This window comes from Otolemur garnettii, unplaced genomic scaffold (assembly GCF_000181295.1).
Source record: "Otolemur garnettii isolate 467f Iridium unplaced genomic scaffold, OtoGar3 scaffold00072, whole genome shotgun sequence".
In the NCBI taxonomy this organism is placed as follows: Eukaryota; Metazoa; Chordata; class Mammalia; order Primates; family Galagidae; genus Otolemur; species Otolemur garnettii.
Genome location: NW_003852467.1, coordinates 7,870,125 through 7,882,453, shown reverse-complemented (window position 1 = coordinate 7,882,453; position 12,329 = coordinate 7,870,125). Strand labels below are relative to the sequence as shown.

Below are 12,329 nucleotides of genomic sequence, written 5' to 3'. Positions count from 1 at the left end.
CCTTCCTCCTTTTAGGGTGTTCAACTGGGCCTGAAAATTAAACTGATATAAGACAGACTTACAGGACAAAAGTGAACAAATTTAATATAAATTTCGTGTGACATAAGGGCCTTCATAAGAAAATGAAGACCAAAAGAGGTGGCCAAACCTGAAGCTTTGACTCTAGATTGGACAAAGAGAGGCAAGTGTGGAAAAGTAACTAAAATATATGGGGGAGGCTAAAGAGAGATAAAGAGTTATTTTAACAAGGGCTGTTTGTACTGAATTATTTTCTAGGCTTAATTCCCCATCTCTAGTGATGAGAATGTTTCTTTCCTACTGGTATAGGGAAGAAATCTTTTGCATGGGAGTTTTGTTTTGTTTTGTTTTGTTGTAGAGACAGAGTCTCACTTTATTGCCCTCGGTAGAGTGCCATGGCATTACACAGCTCACAGCCACCTCCAACTCCTGGGCTTAGGCGATTCTCTTGCCTCAGCCTCCCGAGTAGCTGGGACCACAGGTACCCACTACAACGCCCGGCTATTTTTTTGTTGCAGTCCAGCCAGGGCCAGGTTTGAGTCCACAACCTGCCACTGTATATGCATGTATATTTCTGTATATGCACATATATTGCCATGCCTAGTGCAGCCATGCCTCATGGTCCCAAGAAGCATCTGAAGTGGGTAGCAGCTCCAAAGCATTGGATGCTGGATAAATTGATGGGCGTGTTTGCTCCTCGTCCACCCACTGGTCCCCACAAGCTGAGAGGGTGTCTTCCGCTCATCATTTTCCTAAGGAACAGGCTCATGTATGCCCTGACAGGAGATGAAGTAAAGAAGATTTGTATGCAGCACTTCATTAAGATCGATGGCAAGGTCAGAAGTGATATAACCTATCCTGCTGGTTTTATGGATGTCGTCAGCATTGACAAGACTGGAGAGAATTTCCATCTGGTTTATGACATGAAGGGTCATTTTGCTGTTCATCCTATTACACCTGAAGAGGCCAAGTACAAGTTGTGCAAAGTGAGAAAAATCTTTGTGGGCACAAAAGGAATCCCTCATCTGGTGACCCATGATGCTCGTACCATCCACTCTCCCAATCCCCTCATCAAAGTGAATGACACCATTCAAATTGATTTGGAGAGTGGTAGGATTACTGATTTCATCAAGTTTGACATGGGTAACCTGTGTATGGCGACTGGAGGAGCTAACCTGGGAAGAATTGGTGTGATCACCAACAGAGAAAGACATCCTGGGTCTTTTGATATAGTTCATGTGAAAGATGCCAATGGCAACAGCTTTGCCACTCGCCTCTCCAACATTTTTGTTATTGGCAAAGGCAACAAACCATGGATTTCTCTTCTCCAAGGAAAAGGTATCCAGCTTGTATATGGGAGCTGGTGCCATACTCACTGAGCCACAGGTGCCGCCCAAGGGGAGTTTTAGTTTTTGCAGAATATGAAAGAGCTGGCTCGGTTCTCTATACACCTGTAATTCTCTGAGCTAACAATTGGCATTCACCTTTTGACTCTACCCAAGGCCTTCTCCCCCGTCTTAACTCCTGCTTTCGGGAAGAAAAGGGGAGACTGGAATGTTTTTCTTGCACCTGCTGTTTTCCAAGTGCCTTTAGGTCAATATAATCCTTATGGATAAATGGCCTACTTTGAGGTGGCAAATTTTGACATCCTTCAACATATACTGTTCCAGATTTGGCCTTGTGCTTTGAAGGAATCCAAGAGAAGTATCAGCAATATCCTTCTATGAGAAGAGTTTACAATCTGGTTAGAAAAGATGACACTAGGGTAATAGAGATCAAAATGGCACAAAACATGCCATAAAGTGTATTTCACATGATAAAAACTCAATACCTATCTGTTTCTTGATTATAGAACATTCACTTTCACAGCTAATACCTCTGAACCTTTATTTTTCAGTTTAGCCTCTCTTCAGATCCTGAGACCACATGTGCCCTGGGGAATAAAAAACACACTTAGACTTATTACATCAAAATATATGAAATTGCTATTCTGTGGGCCTGAAATAGCCCAATGCTGTCAATGTTGTGTGGCTCACTATAGCATAAGACTTGATTTAGGATCTATTGCCCTAGATAAGTTATTATTTTGTTCATCTAACCTTGATTTTGGACTTTTTGTCCTACAGCTACAGCTACCCATGAGTTAGTCTCTAAAATCTGTGTGCCTTCAGACCTTCCCAATGCTATGTTCCCTACCGCTTGGACGTTGGCTAAGCATTTGGCTACTGGGTCTAACAATAGCTTACTCTTCCCTCAGGACTTGCACAACCTTAGGAGTGAGTGCTTTTTACGTTTTTGTTCTCTAGACTCTTGGTTTGCCTCATTTTAGTCCCAGGCCTGCATGACCTCACGCTTGAATATCAACGGAGAGCTGTCTGAATTAAATCATTCAAATTCAGCTGAAATGTTCTCACTCCTACATGGATATTTTTCGCCCTAATCATATCACCACCTCTTCTGCATTTGACACTATGAGTCACTCTATCCTTTCCCAAAGCTTTTCCCTCTTTTAGTGATCATGAAACAGCTGGCTTGGTTCTCTGTACACCTGTACTTCTCTAATCTAACAATTGGCCCTCACCTTTTCACTTTTCCCAAGGCTTGCTCCCCTGTCTTATCATTTTAAAATTTCTCTGGACAATCTCATTCTGGGATGGCTTTCCCTACCAACTCTGTGCTGATAATTCTCTAGCCCAGACTTCTACTCCTGACTGGCGACTTGATTTGGTGGCCCCATAAGACTCACAGATTCAACTGTTCCTCTTCCCCTTTTCTCTTTTTCAGTTGCTAACACTATCCAGTCACCTAAATTAGAACTTGGAAATCAATCTCTGATCCCTCCCTCTCTCACACCTTCCCATCGCCATTCTGCCACCAAGTCTTTTTTTTCCCCTTTATTTCATAAAGGCTTCTTCAAACAGTTTCTTCCTCTCCATCTTTTCAGCACTTACAGTGGAAATCACCAAAGCTTACCTACCCAAAGTCCTCCTCCAATAAGACTCTGAGTATGATCTTTCCCCTGTTACCTGAGACCAGCTTGAAAACCATCTAGAAACTGATGCTATGATAGCAGTAATTATTTTCATAAAACTTTGTATATATTATACATTATTTCTATATAAGAAAAGAGTTCTTATATTGCTTCTTTAATAAAATGTTAAAAATTGAGATAAAATACCTGTGTTTTGAATCAATTTTTGAACAGTAGTTCTAAAAAGGCTATAGGTATGCCACATACAGTGAATTCAATTGTCTTTGGTTTTTAACACAAGAAATTATTGATAAAATCCTGGTGCTGGAATCAAATAAATGCTTACATGAAAAAGGTTCTCAAAAGACATTAAAGTACCATTTTATATCTTCTAAAATTTTTTATTTAAAAATAAAATACAGTGATGCACTTTTAATTTCTTTGGGAGTTGAATAGAAGGCCTTTCCTGTAAATGAGCAAAAATGAGAATATCAATACTTGAGTTGTAAGAACAAAAAAAAAATGGTACAAAATAGGGAATCCTGATATTGATGTTATTTTCTGAACAAGATTTCTGTCAACAAAAATTGAAAACCTTGGTCTGACTGTTTGAAATGTGTAATTACTACAATACAATGGGAACTGTTTATCAATTATGACCACAAAAGCTAGGAAGTCACCCTCATATTAAGTATTACTCAAGAACCTACTAGAAAGAATGGTGTCAAAAATAACACAAAGAAAAATACACTGTTCTCATTCCAAACTAACTTCTAATTTAGTAGTGTAAAATACAAATAACTATAATGCTTAGCAGCAGCTACTGAGAGCTGTACAAACTGATTGCCGGGAATTAGTTAAGTGGCACGAGTTGCCCAAAATCACTCAGTCTCATTTTAGCACCTCCTTCTTTTACTTGTCTTTGGAGAACTCTGTTACAAACCCTTTTAATTTCTCATTCACGAGATACTGGAAAAGGAGGAAGAGAATAAATAAAGGGGAGGGAGGAAAAGTAATGAACTGTAGTTAAACATTAAAGCTTGTTCGGAAAGTTTATCAAAAGTTTCTAAGGAGCTCAAGGGTTAATGTGGACCCAGTGCTGCACATTTTAGGCAATAATGGATGGAAATGACCTTTGGAAAGTACTTTTTTTCTTTAAAAGCAGAAAAATATAATTCCTCTGGGTAAAAGGCATTATGCTCAGATACACAGGGTTTGAGGAGAAAAGAAGGACAAGCACTGCTATACAATGAAGACTCTGGTGACTTTTTCTCTTCTTTATTTTAGGAAGAGGCTCTCAATATTTGAATCATTCATGGGAGCTTATCAAAATCCCTATTCTTAAGCTCCACCCCAGAGAAGTTAAATCCAAGTCTCTAGAGACAGAACACAGGCATAAGTAGTTTAGTAAACTTCCCAGGTGATCTTAATATGTAGTCACAGTTGAGAACCCCAGCCACAACAGATCTAAGAGACCAGCTATGAAAGACTTGGACAAAGAATTTGAGAGGGGAAAGATGCATCACCTTCAGCTAATGTCACCTTGCTAGTGTCACCTAGTTAAGATGGGTAGGACTAGCGCATCCAAAAGAAACAAAGTGGGCCTCCTTTTTCAGTAAAATTGAGAGCACTGGATTTGATGATTTAGAAATTATCATTTACTATATACCATTGTGAACTGACCAAAGCTGAAGAAACTTAGGGAGGAAAAAAGTATCCCTAGCTATTAAATCACTGCTGTGTAATTTCTTCTTTTAGTCTGAATGCAAAATATTTAGTCTCGATCCTCTAATAAACCTACATTTACTGAAATACACATTAAATAGTCCAAGTATTTGAGAAGATGGCAATATGGGAAGTCAGGTATGAGGTTGATATGTGGGTAGATACTTTTAAAAAATTCTTTTCTCTTGGTATCAGTAAATATTTTTGCCCTCATAAAATGCATGCACTATTTACTGCATGCATGGTACTTTTGTGTGTATAAAGGCACCTTTCATGTATTCTCACTCTGAAAATCTGCAAGTTCCTCGGTGTAAGAAAAGGAAAGCCACAGTTAGTTATAAAATGTGATAGATGATTTACGTGTCTGTATTCAGCTGTAAGCAATAAACGCTGAGCTAGGCAGAAAGTACTATAGGCAAAAACGCAAGTGATTTACTAGCTATCCAAAGCACATGAGATTTGTAATGCATGAGACCCTCAGGCCCATCACTTCTCTTCAGTAATGGGAAACAATATTTTGGTGAAAAAAATGACACATTTAATTTCAACTTTGTGTTGTAAAACAAAAAGGCAGCCTAATTTTCATTTTATTATTATTTTTGGTACGGCATCTTTGCATCTTATTGGAGGTATAATCTTTTTTATTTCAGGTTATTACGAGGGTACAATTAAGTTCCAATGTTAGCATCTGTTAGGTGAGGTCCCTGTTGTAGTTGTACTCCTCACCTAGGAGGTGTGCCATACAACCTTACGTCATGCCCGTTAGGTAAGAACACACTAATCCCCCTCCCTCCTCCCCTCTCCTCCCGTCCCCTCCCCTCTCCCCCCAGCTTAAATTCAATTAAGGTTTTCTCTCACGCCGGCCTGTTTTGGTTTATCTACTGGTTTCTTATTAGTATTGACAAATGGGTTTTTAAGAACAATGGCTTTTTTAACAACAATGTGGGAACAGTACCTACTGGTAGACATTTATTACTTGTGTGTTTGTACATGGTTGGTGGGATCAAAATGAGAAACCCAGACTGCTGTGACAGACGCATTGTGTTCTGATGGACTCTCCCGAGAACCGATTCTAGTAGTTTAGTGCTCTTTAAGGCAGATATGTATCCAGGTGATTGCCATGGTTATATATGGATACTGAAAACAGTCTTGGCGTCTTTTTTTTTTTTTTTTTTTTTTTTTTTGAGACAGAGCCTCAAGCTGTCACCCTGGGTAGAGTGCCGTGGCATTACAGCTCACAGCAACCTCCAACTCCTGGGCTCAAGCGAGTCTCCTGCCTCAGCCTCCCAAGTAGCTGGGACCACAGGCGCCCGCCACAATGCCCGGCTATTTTTTGGTTGCAGCCGTCATTGTTGTTTGGCGGGTCCGGGCTGGGGATTCGAACCCGCCACCTTAGGTGTACGTGGCTGGCGCCTTAGCCAGTTGAGCTATAGGCGCCGAGCCCTAGTCTTGGCGTCTTAAAAAAAAAATGTTATAAAGGCAGGAGAAAAAAATAGTAAGAGACATAATGTTACTCACTGAACTGAGGGTAAAAAAAAGCGTAGTCACAAAAGACCATGAATTCAGATATCAACTCTGTTAATGATATATAATGTGAGTGCCACAGACTTTCTGTATCTCATTTTATCACGCTGTGAAATACTGACCTATTTTGCTATTTCAATGTGAGAGATAAATAAAACTTCTTCCAAGGCACTTTGAAAATAGATTCTGCATTTCAGAATAAATGTTAAGCCATAATAATGATGATGGAATAGCTGACACAATGCAAATTTTAAATAGAGCAGAGTAACTTTCTAATTACAAGCTACATTTTATTCTTTGTAAGTGTAATTAGAAAGCGACCATGTTCCTTTAATTAGAAAGTTAATTAGATTGTGACCTCTTTTCCTGTCTTATTGTCTTGGACTGCAGACCAGGAGTAAATTACCAATCCCCTGACCTACATGTCTACAGCCCCCCAAAATCAGACTGTTTAAACAAATAGGATTATAAGCAATAATATTAGAACTTACAAGTCAGACGTGAACTTCATGGGTTATGCATTGGTTCTCCCATTAGAGAAAAGTTTATGTCAATAGTGAAAAAGATACTTTTCTGAATGAAGTCAATGATTTTCACCCAATCTGCAGTGGCACGTGAGTGTGCTGTGAATGAATCTTAGATGTGCCACAAAATATTTTTTATATTTTATTTTTATTTTTTATTAAATCATAGCTGTGTACATTAATGCAATCACAGGGGGTACAGTGTGGTGTTTTCATGTACAATTTGAAATACTCTCATCAAACTGGTTAACGTAGCCTTCATGTCATTTTCTTAGTTATTAAGACATTCATACTCTGCTTTTAGAAAGATTCACTTGTACCCTTGTAAGATAAACCATAGAGGTGACCCCACCAATCACCCTCCCTCCACCCATTTTGTTTTAGAAAGAAGTTCAAAGCACAGTAAGTATATTCTTTTTTTTGGTTTTGCTCTTTTTTTTTTTGATCAACATAATTTAGTGTGCCATGGAAGTTTACCTATAGGTTCAAGTATACCGGGGGATTAAAGAAAAGGTTAAAAAACACTGTATAGAGCAGTGGTTCTCAACCTTCTTAATGTTGTAAGCCTTTAATACAGTTGGGTCGCAACCCACAGGTTGAGAACCGCTGGTATAAAGGAAGCTCCTGAAATTCTGTTCTTCAGGATACTGGGTTTTTTGTCCAGCGGTTCTCATACTTTAGTATGCATGCATGAGAATTATCTGAAGGACTCATTAAAACAGATATTTTTGGTCTTCGCACATACACCTTCTAATTCAGTGAATATGAGACTTGAGAATTTACATTTCTAATGAATTTCTAGGTGATGCTAATGATGCTGGTTGAGAGACCACGCTTTGAGAACTCCTGCCTTAGAATGTTACTGATGTTAGGTGAAAGTATTGTTTTGTAATCAAGTACGCGTGGAACTTTTAAGGTTGAACAAAGTAAAGCAAGTTTCTTTATTCTGTGATATGTCAGAGCCTTTGAAGGTTAATGTACTTTGGGGCTCACCAAGAAGAAGAATAAACTGTGCATTACTCCTCAAATGTATTTGACCTTCTCACCTGTAGAATGTTAATTTACTTTAAAATACTTCAACATTGGCAGTGTGACAGAATATATGTATTGCTTAGTTTATACTACACTGTAGAGGTGGTGCGTTGTCCTTATAATAATAATTTCCAAAGGTGGCTCCTACAGGCACTTTGGCTCTCCTTATCTCAGAGCCACACCAGAGATTTTTCTATTTCACGTAGTGTTTTTAGAATGGTTTGTGGTGTCACGTTAACAGCAGAATGTTAGAAATGAGTTTCCACTGGTGTAATTAGTGGTTTTCCTACGTGTGTACTGTCTAATGTATTATAGAGACAGTCTCAACCCAAGTATGAACAGGGTACACAAATCTAGTAAGGCTTCTCCCTTTAGTGAGACATGGTACTGTAAATTTAATTCCTAATTCTGGAAGTTTCTTAATTGCCAGGTTTCTGCGAGCCTAATTAGGTGAATTCGTCCTCTCTTAGGTGAATTATCATATTTGCCCCAGATGAAATTTCCATGCAAAATGATATTGGGCCACATTAGAGAAATTTGTACTTCATAGAGCTGGCTGCCTATTTTGTGCTCACTTATTAATAAATGTCTAAAAAACTTTACTCTGTGATTTACTTGCATAACAATCTAAACACAAACCTCCTAGAGGGAGACGCTAACCCTCTGCTACCTCTAAGCAGTGGCAATTATGGATACCCGCAGAAAAGAGCATAATAGTTGTGCAAGATGAGATCGCCTTAGGTCAGATTACAACACTGCCTGTGTTCTTTACTCCAATTCTTGCATAGATCTTTGTCATGCAACCAATGCTCTTCACAAACAATTGCAAAAATGCTATGTGATTATTTTTAACTTCTTAGAACAAAGAAGCCTATGTCACAGGAAACCAAACAGCGTTAGTCAACCAGTCGGTAGCATTTCTGTTGTGCTCTATGTGAAAATTCCCTGAAGAGCCAAATAGAAATACAAGAATCACATAGAAGCAAACAAATAGAGAAGAGACAATGAGTTCATGGTTGCATTCTTGGTAGCAGGTTCCTAGGGAAATAATAACTTGAGAGAAATAGTCAGTTTGCCTTACTTGGTGATGTAAATTGTATCTTGTCTAGAATAATAAATGCTCTAGAGCAGGCAAAAAACTCTTTGTCTAAAAAGTTGTGCATATGAATGATACTAGCAAAATGCTAGGGATCCTTTTGGTCTATTCTCATTTGACTTAATTAAAAGCAAGATTGTCCTAAGTCCATAATGTCAATATCTAGTAAAATTAAGAACTCTTATCCCCAATATACTGTTGCTTACAAAATAGATGCTGAATAGATGCCTCTCCGTGCATTGGCATGATTTCTGTGCATGTACTGTTGTACTTCCATTTTTAATTCATCATACGGGCTCAGAATATATGAGCAAAAACCACATATCTTAATGGCACAATGGCCATGATCTACAGAAATTCCATTTTAAATCAAAATGAATGGAGAGCACTCACTTTGGAGTTGGATTTCAGTTTGGTTGTTGGCTACATCATTTACTAGCTCAGATGGGGCAGGGATCCCATGGAACATTAGCTAATTTGTTAGAATTTCAGTTTGATTCTCCCAAAATATGACTAATAAAACCTTACCTCATGTACGATTCATTCATTCAATGAACATTTAACTAATGTCTACATGGGGCCAGTGCTGCTCCAGGCCTGGAAACCAATAGTAAATAAATATATTAGCTGCTCTTATGGGGCTCACATCTAGTTGCAGAAAACAGGGGGGAAAAAACACCAGAAAATAGTAATATGTAGCAGAACATCTAGTGGTGATAAGCACCTTGATGAAAAATAAATCAGGATAAGGGAGCAAGAGAGAATTATAAAGATGCCTTTTTATTATGAATCAGGCACAACCTTTTCACTAAATATATGTCTGGGAAAACTTTTAGCGAAGTCTTGTGTCACAGGGTAAAATGAGGTACAAAATACATAAAGTGTATTGTGAAATATTTGACATAGGATAGATATGCAGCCAAAAATGCTGTTATGCTAAAATTATCATTGATGTTTATATATTTTCATAAACACTTAACTCCCATTCATATTTGGTGGACAAACCTAAGGAAAGAATTCCTACCTAACAGAAGGCCCTCACAAGTGAACTACTACTTAAGGAGGGAACCAGACTTCTCGACCTCACCAAGACAGAAGTCTGAGCTCTCATCAGTGCTTTAGTGAGACCGTTATTATGATCATTGCAGTAGTTTGGGCCCCTATTCTCTATTAATAGAGGAAATATAAGTGATAATAGCTATTAAGGGCAGCCGCCACCATCAATTATTGATTACTCTTCATGCATCATACAATGTGCTCAGTGCTTTATATTTTCTATTGCTTTTAATTCCCCCAAAAATCCTATAAGGTAGATTTTGTTAAAGATGTTGTAAAGTAATCTGTTCAAGATCACCCAGACACTCAGTAGCAGACCTGGGATTGAAGGCTGGAGCAGAGCCTAAGCAATGCCCATGTCCTTATTCACCACATGCTTAATGAGAAATATGTTGTCAAAAAATTGCAACATTCATTAACTTGTACATATTTCAATTAGCATTATGGAATAAATAACTAAACTTTTGCTCTTGACTTTGGAACCCAAATTTCTGTGTGTTACTTGCTTTTTAATGAAAGATATGTTTTTCTTCATTAATGTATGCAGCTATGATTTAATAAAAAAAGAAAGAAAGAAAGATATATTTTGAATACTGAATGGTTTTAATGTGTCCCCTCAAATTCATATATTGAAACTTAATCCGTAATTTGATAGTATTAAGAGGCAGAGCCTTTAGAAAGTGATTAAGTGATAAAAATGGAATCCTTATGAATGGGATTAGTGACCTTATAAAACAAATCGAAGGAACTATCATAGGCCCTTTTTACCCTTCCACCAAGTGAGGATACAGTGTTCAAGGCACCATCTTGGAAGCAGGGACCAGGGCCTCCCCTGAACATACTGGTGCCTTAGTCTTAGACCTCCCAGCCCCCAGAACTGTGATAAATAAATTTCTGTTATTTATAATTACCCAGTCTCAGATATTTTGTTATGGTAGCACAAGCAGACTAAGACATATGCCAAATAACAAACATACAAATTAACTTTTGGAGAACACATTTGTGTACCCAGAACTTCCTATAGGTAACAATTCCTGGGATTCTTAGCACTAAGAGGGTAAACAACATACTCTGGCTTGTTAAAATCATCCTGTTGCCCCTCGATTTCATATTCATCCCTCATCTGCTTATACTGTTGTAGGTCACTATCAAATTCCCAAATAGAATCATTCATACAATCCTAAATCATCACTAAGGCCAATTCACAACATGAAGATTTTATAATTTAGGTGTTGTCGGAGAAACCGAATACATAACTAAGACAGCTTATTTGATTTTTGAACTTTATTTAGTGGAATGACCTCTGGAAGTACAAATAACACGAATTGCCTTTGAATTATTATTCAGGGTTGGCTGTGGCTGGCAATGAATAGACAGACAATTAAGCATCAAATTTATAACAAAGTAAATCCCCCAGTGACCTACTGTTTTCTTTTTCAGTGAAGGTCCTCAAAGCATAATCCTATCATTTTTGGTTTGAAGGAGCTAGTCATTGTCTCTGAAGCTGAATTGTAATGTCACATTGAAGTTTAATTTTCACTTTATTTATTAATAATTTGATCCTGAGTAAGCTGGATCATAGAAAGGAAATATAATCTCCAATTATGAACTTTAAGCATTTTTAAGTACTCTATCCAGTGATCTCACCTAGAGGATCCTAATTGAGGCTGAGGGTACCTGGGCTGCTATGGCCCTTCCCATTCAGTGGAAGGCTTAATATCAACTGTGAAACATGGAGTACAGATGCTGACCTGACAAATCTACCTCCTCTCCTGAAGCCTCCTAAATCATAGCTCCAATCAGCTCTGTATGTTGCCCTTCAGAGGAATTCTCTTCCGCCTCCTTTCCATTTATTCTTGCTTGTTTTACTCAGAATTCCCTGCAACCAGAGCCCACCCTTCTCTGGATGGTAGTGCTACCTTATGGCTTGCCCTCCTAATTACAACCTTGTCCTTACCTGGTTCCCCACAATCTATAACATGGAATTTTGAGTACTCTGTCTCACTTGCCTGGTCAGAACCCACTACCTCGCTTTAGATTCTAACCATTGCTTAATGCCAGGGCTTCATATCTTAGACCCTAAACTGTTACATTGTTCTGTTTAATTTTAATGTTACTAAGCTATACACATATCTTTATAGTCTGTAAGCAAGAAGAAAGTGAAATCAAAATGTGGGTGCAATTACAATGTTAAAATATAAGCTAGAGACTTGTCTGCCTGCATATGGTATTAGATTCCTAATGCTACTGTAACAAATGACCACAAGCGTGGGGGTCTAAAACAACATCATCTAACTCCAGTGAGATTAGCCCATATCACAAAATCCCAAAACCAGAGATGCTGGCGTGGATGTGGAGAAAAGGGAACACTCCTACACTGCTG

The 12,329-nt window shown here is 38.2% G+C and overlaps 1 protein-coding gene and 1 pseudogene across 3 annotated transcripts in view; both read left to right on the top strand.

The window, feature by feature from the left end:
• The window catches only part of IL1RAPL1 (interleukin 1 receptor accessory protein like 1), a 1,308,770-nt gene that overhangs the window by 1,210,193 nt on the left and 86,248 nt on the right, over positions 1–12,329 (top strand). The window lies entirely within an intron of this gene.
• LOC105887356 lies at positions 614–1,397 on the top strand (annotated as a pseudogene). Its single transcript, XR_001161455.1, has one exon. The product of XR_001161455.1 is annotated as a 40S ribosomal protein S4 pseudogene (transcript).